The sequence below is a fragment of the Limulus polyphemus genome, unplaced genomic scaffold (genome assembly GCF_000517525.1).
Source record: "Limulus polyphemus unplaced genomic scaffold, Limulus_polyphemus-2.1.2 Scaffold3425, whole genome shotgun sequence".
In the NCBI taxonomy this organism is placed as follows: Eukaryota; Metazoa; Arthropoda; class Merostomata; order Xiphosura; family Limulidae; genus Limulus; species Limulus polyphemus.
Window position 1 is genome coordinate 67,343 of NW_013669035.1, and position 8,733 is coordinate 76,075.

Consider the following 8,733-nt stretch of genomic DNA (forward strand, 5'->3'; position numbering starts at 1 on the left):
ATGGAAGATGCGTTAGATCTTGTTTGCACAGTAAAATCCTACCATGCAAGATGCGTTAGATCTTGTTTGCACAGTAAAATCCTACCATGCAAGATGCGTTAGATCTTAGTTTGCACAGTAAAATCCTTCCATGGAAGATGTTAGATCTTGTTTGCACAGAAAAATCTTTCCATGGAAGATGTGTTAGATCTTGTTTGCATAGTTGTGCAAATGCTTCAAGGCTTTAAAAGCACTGAGGTCCTTAGTGAAATGTTGCTACCATTTGTCACCACAGCTGAGTGACTCATAGAATGGCTGTTTGTTTTTTTCAACTACAAGCTCTGTCATCTCTTAACCTATTTGAGCTCCAATTACAGTTTTGGACTCAGGAGGTCAAACCCATTTGATTGATATATTTACCATGCTCAAGGCTTCATAGATTAATTTATTCTAATCCTGCCTAAAATAATTTGAATTTGAGGGTAGACTAGCAGAGATCCTGATGAGTAATAAAATTTAATTGGGTATATGTGTACTCCATGCTTGGTATTGCTGGTGCACAAAAATATAGCTAATAAAAAGGGAAACAAAGGTCTCAGATTAATTTACTATAATCCTGTTCAAAAAATTTTCAAGTGCCATGGCTATTGAGAATTCCCTTTTGCATTCTCGTATAACAAATTGGCTAAAATGATTCCTTTTCATCGTTCAGATCATAAGAATAAAATCCAGGAAGATTGAATGTATTTATTGAAGTGCCATGGCTATTGAGAATTCCATTTTGTTTTTACATAGCTAGTATCATAAAGCAGTGAATTAAGCACATTGAACACTGATCAAAAGCAAGCTAACTATTCAGATCAAGACTAAAATTAATAAACAAAGTTATTCTTGTATAACAAATTGGCTAGAATGATTCCTTTTCATCATTCAGATCATAAGAAGAATAAAGTCTAGGAAGATTGAATGTATTTAATCATCATATGGGTATTGATGCTGTTTGGTCATAGTCTCACTAACATTTCATGAGGCTTGTATAACTTAGGTTCTGAATCTATGCATAATCTGTAGCATAACGAAAACTGGATATTACAGAAAGGTCAAAATTTATCATTGTTCTGACACAAGTTCTCATCAAGATCTTCTATCCCTTTTGTCAGTATCAAAATGTTACTATTAGCAGAGGTTTTCCTTTCACATGGTGGGAAGGAGATCCATGTTTCCCACAAGATGTTTTGCAAATTTGAGGATTTTATTTCTAGGTGATAATTGCTAGTATGAAAAAGCTATGTTTCCTTAAATCCTAGCTCGATGGGTCACGTGTCAAAGGCCATGTCATCTCATTTGTTGACTTGCAAAATTTTATTGAACTAATATTTTATGAATGTATGTCAATAAGTCTGGTATCAAATTGTAGATTATAATTCAAATTTTTGTGTTATACATTAGCTAATTTCTTAATTTAAAAGTAAATATTAAAAAAACACAGCTAAACATTGATTTTTGTGTGTGTCGTGGTATGTTGAATGCAGCACTGATTCAAATTAGATGTTTGTGATGTCAAAATACAAAATATACAGTTTCATACGAATTAGGAACTCAAACTATCGATATTGACAAACTAAAATATAAAATAAGAACATCTTATCTTTTCTATTTCTTAAAAAATCGCTCCTGTACAGAATCAAATAGTGGCCCCTCCGCCCACCTCTTTCCATTTTTAGAAATGATCTCTTATATACACCTACTTCTATATATGACATGAATAACCAATCGAAAGCTCAGAATGTCTCCCTAGTGGTTTTTTTTCAGTCATTTTGGCATGTTATTGTAATAATTTCATTCTTTTCACACACGATTTCAAACAATGAGGTAAGTCTTTAGTGAGGTTGAAATTTAATATTTTTTTAGAACCAGATACAGCCTAGTTACTATGCTTGATAAATTATAGTGGAATTCTATGGTATTGATGTAGTAATTTATGAATTTTTTTGGTTATTTAAAATGTATATATGATACATAAAAAAAAATTCTTTTTTACATCCTCCACATGGAAAACTTCATAAGGCTTAGCAACCTACAACAAGCGGCAACTGAGTACAAAGGTCGTAACTAGAAGAGATAATTGTTTACTTTACTTTATTTACTGTTCTGTGTTTTAAGAAAAATAAGTTTAAGAACTTATTTGTAAATACAAATAATGTATATATAATGTATAATATATCAAATGTGAATGTATTTTTACAAAATACTAGTCCACTAAAATACAGCCAAGACAAGTTACTTTGTAAAGACTAAAGGTCAGTTATATATTATTGGATATGGTAACACGAGTGCCGCATCATTGTCACTTCTATATTGTTAGCAGGCACGGTTGGAAGGTCAATATTATAATAATAATAATAATAATAAATATATATAAATGTATAACATTATAAGATTTAAGGTTGTTAGTCTAAAATTTTGTGTTATAATTTGTAGTCATTCTACAATGAAGAATGAAAAAAGCATAATTTATATATTTTTCCTAATTTTTATTGAGGTTACGAAATTGGTCATATCGAGCCAACTCATACAGAAATACATTAGTGAAAATAACAAATATAATAGTTTTTTAAACAAAAGATTTCATAATTATCTGGAGATTGTAAAAATTTTGCATGTGAAATTTGAAAATGTTCTAATGCATTAAAGTATTTTTAATCTTAAAATCAAAATTGCTTTAGAAGTTGGATAGTCAACGTTCTGAAAGAAAAAGGTTTATGAGAAAATCTTTAATTAAAAAATCTTAATAATTAATTTAAAAACCTGATATTTTGTGTATGTAAACCTTGTAATATTTACCAGTTACCTGCAAAATTTTGTTAAGATGTGCTTACATTGTGAAAAAATCATAGTATAATTACTCTCATGGATACTAGTTGGGTGGATTCCACTCAGCCCATAATGGAAGGGTCAATACTGCAACATTTTAGACATATTTGTAAATATAACAGTTGGGGAATACAACAATACTATATTTAGACATTCTGCACCTTTGGTACTCAAATGTGCCTGTCACATCAGTCATCAAATAATATTCTTCTCCTTCAGAAGAAATTCTCTGAGAAGAACCTTGAATTGGTGAATTAAATAAGTTATACATGGAACATTAGTACCTGTGATATATGCTTTGCTTTATCAGTGTCTTTTAGGACTTAATTTTATTAGCCTTGATACAAATATGCTTACTTAGAATACATACATGTATACATTTGGGCTAACTGTAGTATCTGTGTCTTACATGGTGAGATGCCATGTGGTCTCATGAAAACATTAAAAGTTAGACTAACAAGAAAGTTCTGTTCATGTTGTCTTTTTTTTTGGAAGTGTGCCATGTCCTTGACTGGAAGTTTGGGACCTGAAACAAATGTCCTGTTTCAGTTATTACACTGTAAATGTTGTTCAAATTGACATGGTAGCTGTATTCTACACATTTTATACAATTAGTAGATTGTTTTAAACTTAAGTGTTTTAAAACAGAACTATATTATTAATAGTGAGGTCTGATATTCTTGAATTCTGGTTTCTAAAGTATTTGAATGATAATTAATTATTGATAAGTGATAAACTTTAGATGTAATTTTCTTCCAAGATTTATTCGATTGTAGAAAACTTGTAAAAATGAGTTCATTGTTATGACTAAAGAAACACAAAATGTGTAAATGTTTATGAATTAATGTATTGTATTTTAGGTATCAAACTAGATGTCATTAATAACGTTATCATTTCAGCTGGGATTTTTTCTTGGAAGATTAGAATTTTACTGAATAGGGTGGTTTATGATATTGATTTTTTTACAGGAAATAAGTTGTTTTATTAATAGCTTTAAGTTATAATAGTCACTGCTTAACTCTGTGTGGTTTCTTTGTGTATAGCTTGAGGATACAATAATGACTACTTAACTTGAATAGCCTTCCAAGTAATATGATAGTTTCATAGAAACTCTTATAGTTCTTTTGCTGTGAAGGAGAAATTTTTAGTTATAAATTGAAGGTTTCTAGATGATATTGATGTTAACATCTTATGTAAAAACCTTGAGACACAAATACATATGATGATGACGACATTAACATCTTACATATGAAGGCATATTGATCAGATTCCAACAATATAGAGATGCAGTTATAGTCTTATGATAAAGTTGTGAAAGATGTATGTAATTTTTCTGTTTAAATAAGTGTTATTTTTAATACCAGACCTTGTCACTTATCACTTAGAAATACTGTTATAGTACAATATTTTGATACTCAAATTAACTATCATGAAACTATTAACAAGCAATTAAATTGTAAAAAAGGAAATTTTACAAGAGAAAGGTTTAGGGAGATGAGAAGGAGTGGAAACTAACCCAACATGTACATATGAATACTGATCTGTATTTCTTTTTCATTTAGATTCTTCCGTCTGTGATAATCTCTCAGTAGAGGTACTACTCTTTAACAGGCCAGGTTGTTAGGGTGCTCAACTTGCAACTTGTGGGTCACAGGTTTTGAATCCCTCTCACCAAACATGCTTATCCTTTCAGCCATGGAGGCATTTTAATGTGATGGTCAGTCCCACTATTCATTGGTAAAAGAGTTGGTGGTGGGTGGTGATGACTAGCTGCCTACGCTCTAGTCTTACACTGCTAAATTAGGGACAAAGTGTCTTCAAATATTGAAGGAGAGAAACTTTCAAAATGTGAATAAAATCCAAAGAAAGTATACCCTGGTATTACCATGGTAACAAACTACTGATGTTGAAACAAAGATGAAAGTGTAAGCCATATTCTTTTGTTATGAATTTTGTGCAAAGATACATGAGGGCTATCTGCACTAGCTAATGATAATAATTACTAACCTTTCAACAAACTTATAGGCAACAAATGGTAACATTCTACCAAAACAATAAAAACTGAAGATTTTGTTCTTACTATTGTAAATCAATCGTGCTCACATAGGGTATGAATAAAGAAAGTTTTCGTTGGAACATCTAACATAACAGATGAAGCATTTCATTTTTAAATTTTTTATGGTTTATTCTATTTAGGAACAACAACAGAAAATAATTTCTTCTAGGCATTTATTTAATGTTCTCAACTTATGCTTCAGAAAGCTTTTTGATTTCTTGGTATCATAAAGGTTCTGTATAACATGGTTTTAACGTGTGGTTAAAATGTTAGCAGTTGTTAGTAGTGTGGTTAAGTGTGTCACCAATTGTTAGTTGTGTGGTTAAGTGTGTCACCAATTTTCAGTATGGTGTGGTTAAATTCCACTGTGTGTGTGTGCGTGTCAGTATGGTGTGGTTAAATTCCCCTGTGTGTGTACGTGTGTCAGTATGGTGTGGTCAGAATAATGTCTACAGTTTTTGGTTAGAAACCTTGGCTGTTATTACCATTTAGTATTTGTGTAGTTATTAAACGTACATAATGAAATTTTTGTTTTTTCAATTTATTTATATGTTAAATGCTGATTTAAAGTTTCAGTCATGCTGAGTTAAATATTAATTAAAACAAATAACAAAGATACTTATAGATAGTTTAATATATGCATACTGAACATTGTCCACTACTGGCTCATCGTTAGATCTCACTTTAATGATATATTGTAAAATACTGATTGTGAGAGAGTCGTATTCTTAAGTGAAACCATATGTTTCTAACTAATTACTAAGCCACATGTCGACGGATTGCCGTTTCCAAGCCTAAGTTACCACATCTTTACCAACGCAGTGCTATAAAACATGTACCTGTAAACACGCTACTTTGACGTTTCTTGATTATCATGATTATGTAAAATAAAACAATATTTATATTCCGTGGCACAATGTTACAACCAGCCAACCATAAAATCGATTTTAAATACTCAAACTCGGCGAAAACAACCCCTCTACTCCGCCCGTACTTGGAACACGGGAAACTGCTTGTAGAATAAATTTCAACTTCTGCTGGTGCGTATCCAACACGCTGCTCTCGAAGGATGCTTGGAATTGTACGTATTTACGTGTCGTCTCCCTTAGAAACACTTCCAAGAGCGGGTCCTTTTTTCTGGATATATTTAACAAGGAAAGATGAGAATTTCCGTAGCGCTTATTAAAAAGATTTGTTGTGAAAACAAAGAATTAAATGATTTTGAAGTAGACGTTCCATAAAATAAATTAAGTTTTGAGTTGTAGATAATTTGTGTTATTGTATTTCGAACTTAAGTTTGACTGTGTCAAAAGTATTATACATTCATTGACTTTAATCTAAACCGTTTAGCTCGATTAAGCCTATTATACTAAATTGAAGATTTTGTTTTTCAACTTTGCCCTCGTTAAGCATTATTTTTCTGACTGTTTAGCTGGGATAAAATGTGTGTCAAGTTCTCAGTTACAACAACCTCGAAGCCCTCGGCCTGTACTACATATTTGTTTTGACGTCAGCTTGTAATTTATTTTCTGTAAACACTTGAAAAGTTACCTTCAGCGTACGACACATGCGCTATCAGGAGGATACTTGCTAATTTATGCATGAAAACTGAGACAAAAACAAAAAATTAAGCATGGATACTGTTTTATTAGAGTTCACTACCATGTGAGCACGTGATATCCCTGTCGCCGACTCTCCTAGGACTTTTGTTCTCTTATTCTTCCGACAGTCTGAAATAACCTTCTTACAGCCAGTGTATAAATTGTGCTTGTTTATGTGTGTTCTTTTTTTTTCGAGTGTATCCAAAGGTCGTTCTAGCGTATTTAGTCGACACTACTTTTGTGGAAACCAGTTAGTTTAGTCTGTGTAAAACTAGGCCAAAGGTATAGAAAAGACAGAATGTTATAATATACTTTGGGCTGCATATCAAAGCGTTAATTCTGACGAAAACAGAATTAACCTTTTCTATAAACGAAACTTTAACAACACCATCGTCACTTTTAAAACACTAGCTGCTGGTTTGCTGCTCATGATGGGGCTACCCCATCTTTGGTTATTCCTGGTTTAACTCTCAATACGGAGGAAATGAAAGAATGTTGATTATGAATTTTGAAGTCAACGGGGTATTGTATACTGTTTGGTAAGTGTGTATGGCTGGTACTATAGTGTTTCAAAACTTGTAACATTATTTTCGTGTTTCTTTGAGCATTAATTTAAGTATCATTTTTATGTATATTTATACCCGTTAATAATACTTAACATAAATAAATAGCGTGTTAATAGTATTTTATTTTTGATAATAAAGTTCTATCAATATTAGATAAGTTTTCGTATTTTGGCCTGTTTTGTGTGTAATTAGATGGCAAGAATTACAATGTAAGGCTTTGTGGATGACCTGGGGGATGTTTTAGAACACTGATAGGTCAACTATTGTTTTTACTGTGCTAATGTCATTAATACTGGCGCCAAAACACTTATGTCTGCATACTGTACCAGATTGTTTGTGTGTAAGTATTGATGGGTCGATTTTATAGTTTTTTGAAATATTGGAAACTAGCAGATGCCCGTTGGAACAATTCAACAGTAAATTTCCTAAAAATTGTGATGAATAAGAACATGCACAGTCAACTAATCCCTTGGATCAGAGCGTGCATGCAATATAAGCGTTTAGTCAGCCGTTTACAACCGTATTGTCATTTCATGTATTATAACTGTAAGGAAAATTGTATTGCGTTTGTTTTTAAGCAAAGGAGACTGACTGCATTGCAGTGTTGGAAAAAATGTTTGAGTTTGGATGCACCCATTGCATCCAGCACAACAGAGCGCTCAGGTTCGCTAAGTAGCCGTGGGGATTTTTTTTTGCCGCTGGATGCCACCGTTTCTTGCCATTTACTGAGCGCAAGAAAAGATTGCTACTGAAGTGAGCAATTTTTGACAGTTATCGTTTCTATAGGAAGTGTCAAAGAGGAGACATTCTATTCAAATCAATTTATTCGACATGCTACAATAAAATCATGTACGTGTATGTATCAAGATGAGTAAAAAATAAACAGAACAACAACAAACACATTCCTCTCTTTCCGCGTTCTTTCCGTTCATGCTTCTATCTTCGAAATATTTCTTTCAATCTGTCTATGGAGGAAATCTCGTTTTTTGTTGTTTTTTTTGTGTAATACCCTTTTGTTCTTAATAATTTTTTTTTTCTGGTTGGATTGATAGTTCAGCACATACAAAGACTGACAGATGGATGTTGATATAAATATGAAAGTTTAGGAATTGAAAAAAATGAATAATTTACTCTATTCAATTTACTCTTGTAAATGAGCATTTATATATATTTCAAGGATTAATTGTTCAGGGGATAGTGACAAAAAGACATATTGGACTATTATATATATATACATACATACGAGAAACTGCTGTATGTACGAGTGACAATAGCTAGTGAGAATAATTAATTTTAAAGATAGTTTATTTGTGTAGTTTGGATTATGATGAACGGTAATTACACTAAACGTAGAATTTGAAGAAATGGAACCTTTATCTTATCGTTAACCTTCCCAACAGTAGTAGTCGTTACAAACATGTTTCTTCCTAAAAATGTGTACACCAATGGAACAAATACTTTTAAACTATTAAGTATTAATAAGAACTATATTTTAAAAAAATTCACGCAAGTTTTTATCGGTTGCACATAGCAAAACTTTTATTTCATTCACAACGTTTCACCAGGTTTACCTGGTATCATCAGGTGATAAAAGAACTAAGGCTATGTTGTAGAATTTTGAAACTCTGGTGCAGTATTAAAGGAAAGAGTCACGGCT

The 8,733-nt window shown here is 31.9% G+C and overlaps 1 protein-coding gene across 2 annotated transcripts in view; it reads left to right on the forward strand.

The window, feature by feature from the left end:
• The window catches only part of LOC106469322 (tyrosine-protein kinase PR2-like), a 62,166-nt gene that overhangs the window by 4,881 nt on the left and 48,552 nt on the right, over nt 1–8,733 (forward strand). Inside the window, exon 1 of one of the 2 annotated variants that reach the window (XM_022397816.1) lies at nt 6,222–7,049. The exons of the other annotated variant lie outside the window; for it this stretch is intronic. The gene's annotated coding sequence lies outside the window, so the exon portion shown is untranslated. Of the gene's footprint in view, nt 1–6,221; nt 7,050–8,733 lie in introns of those variants that run through there. 2 annotated transcript variants of the gene reach the window in all.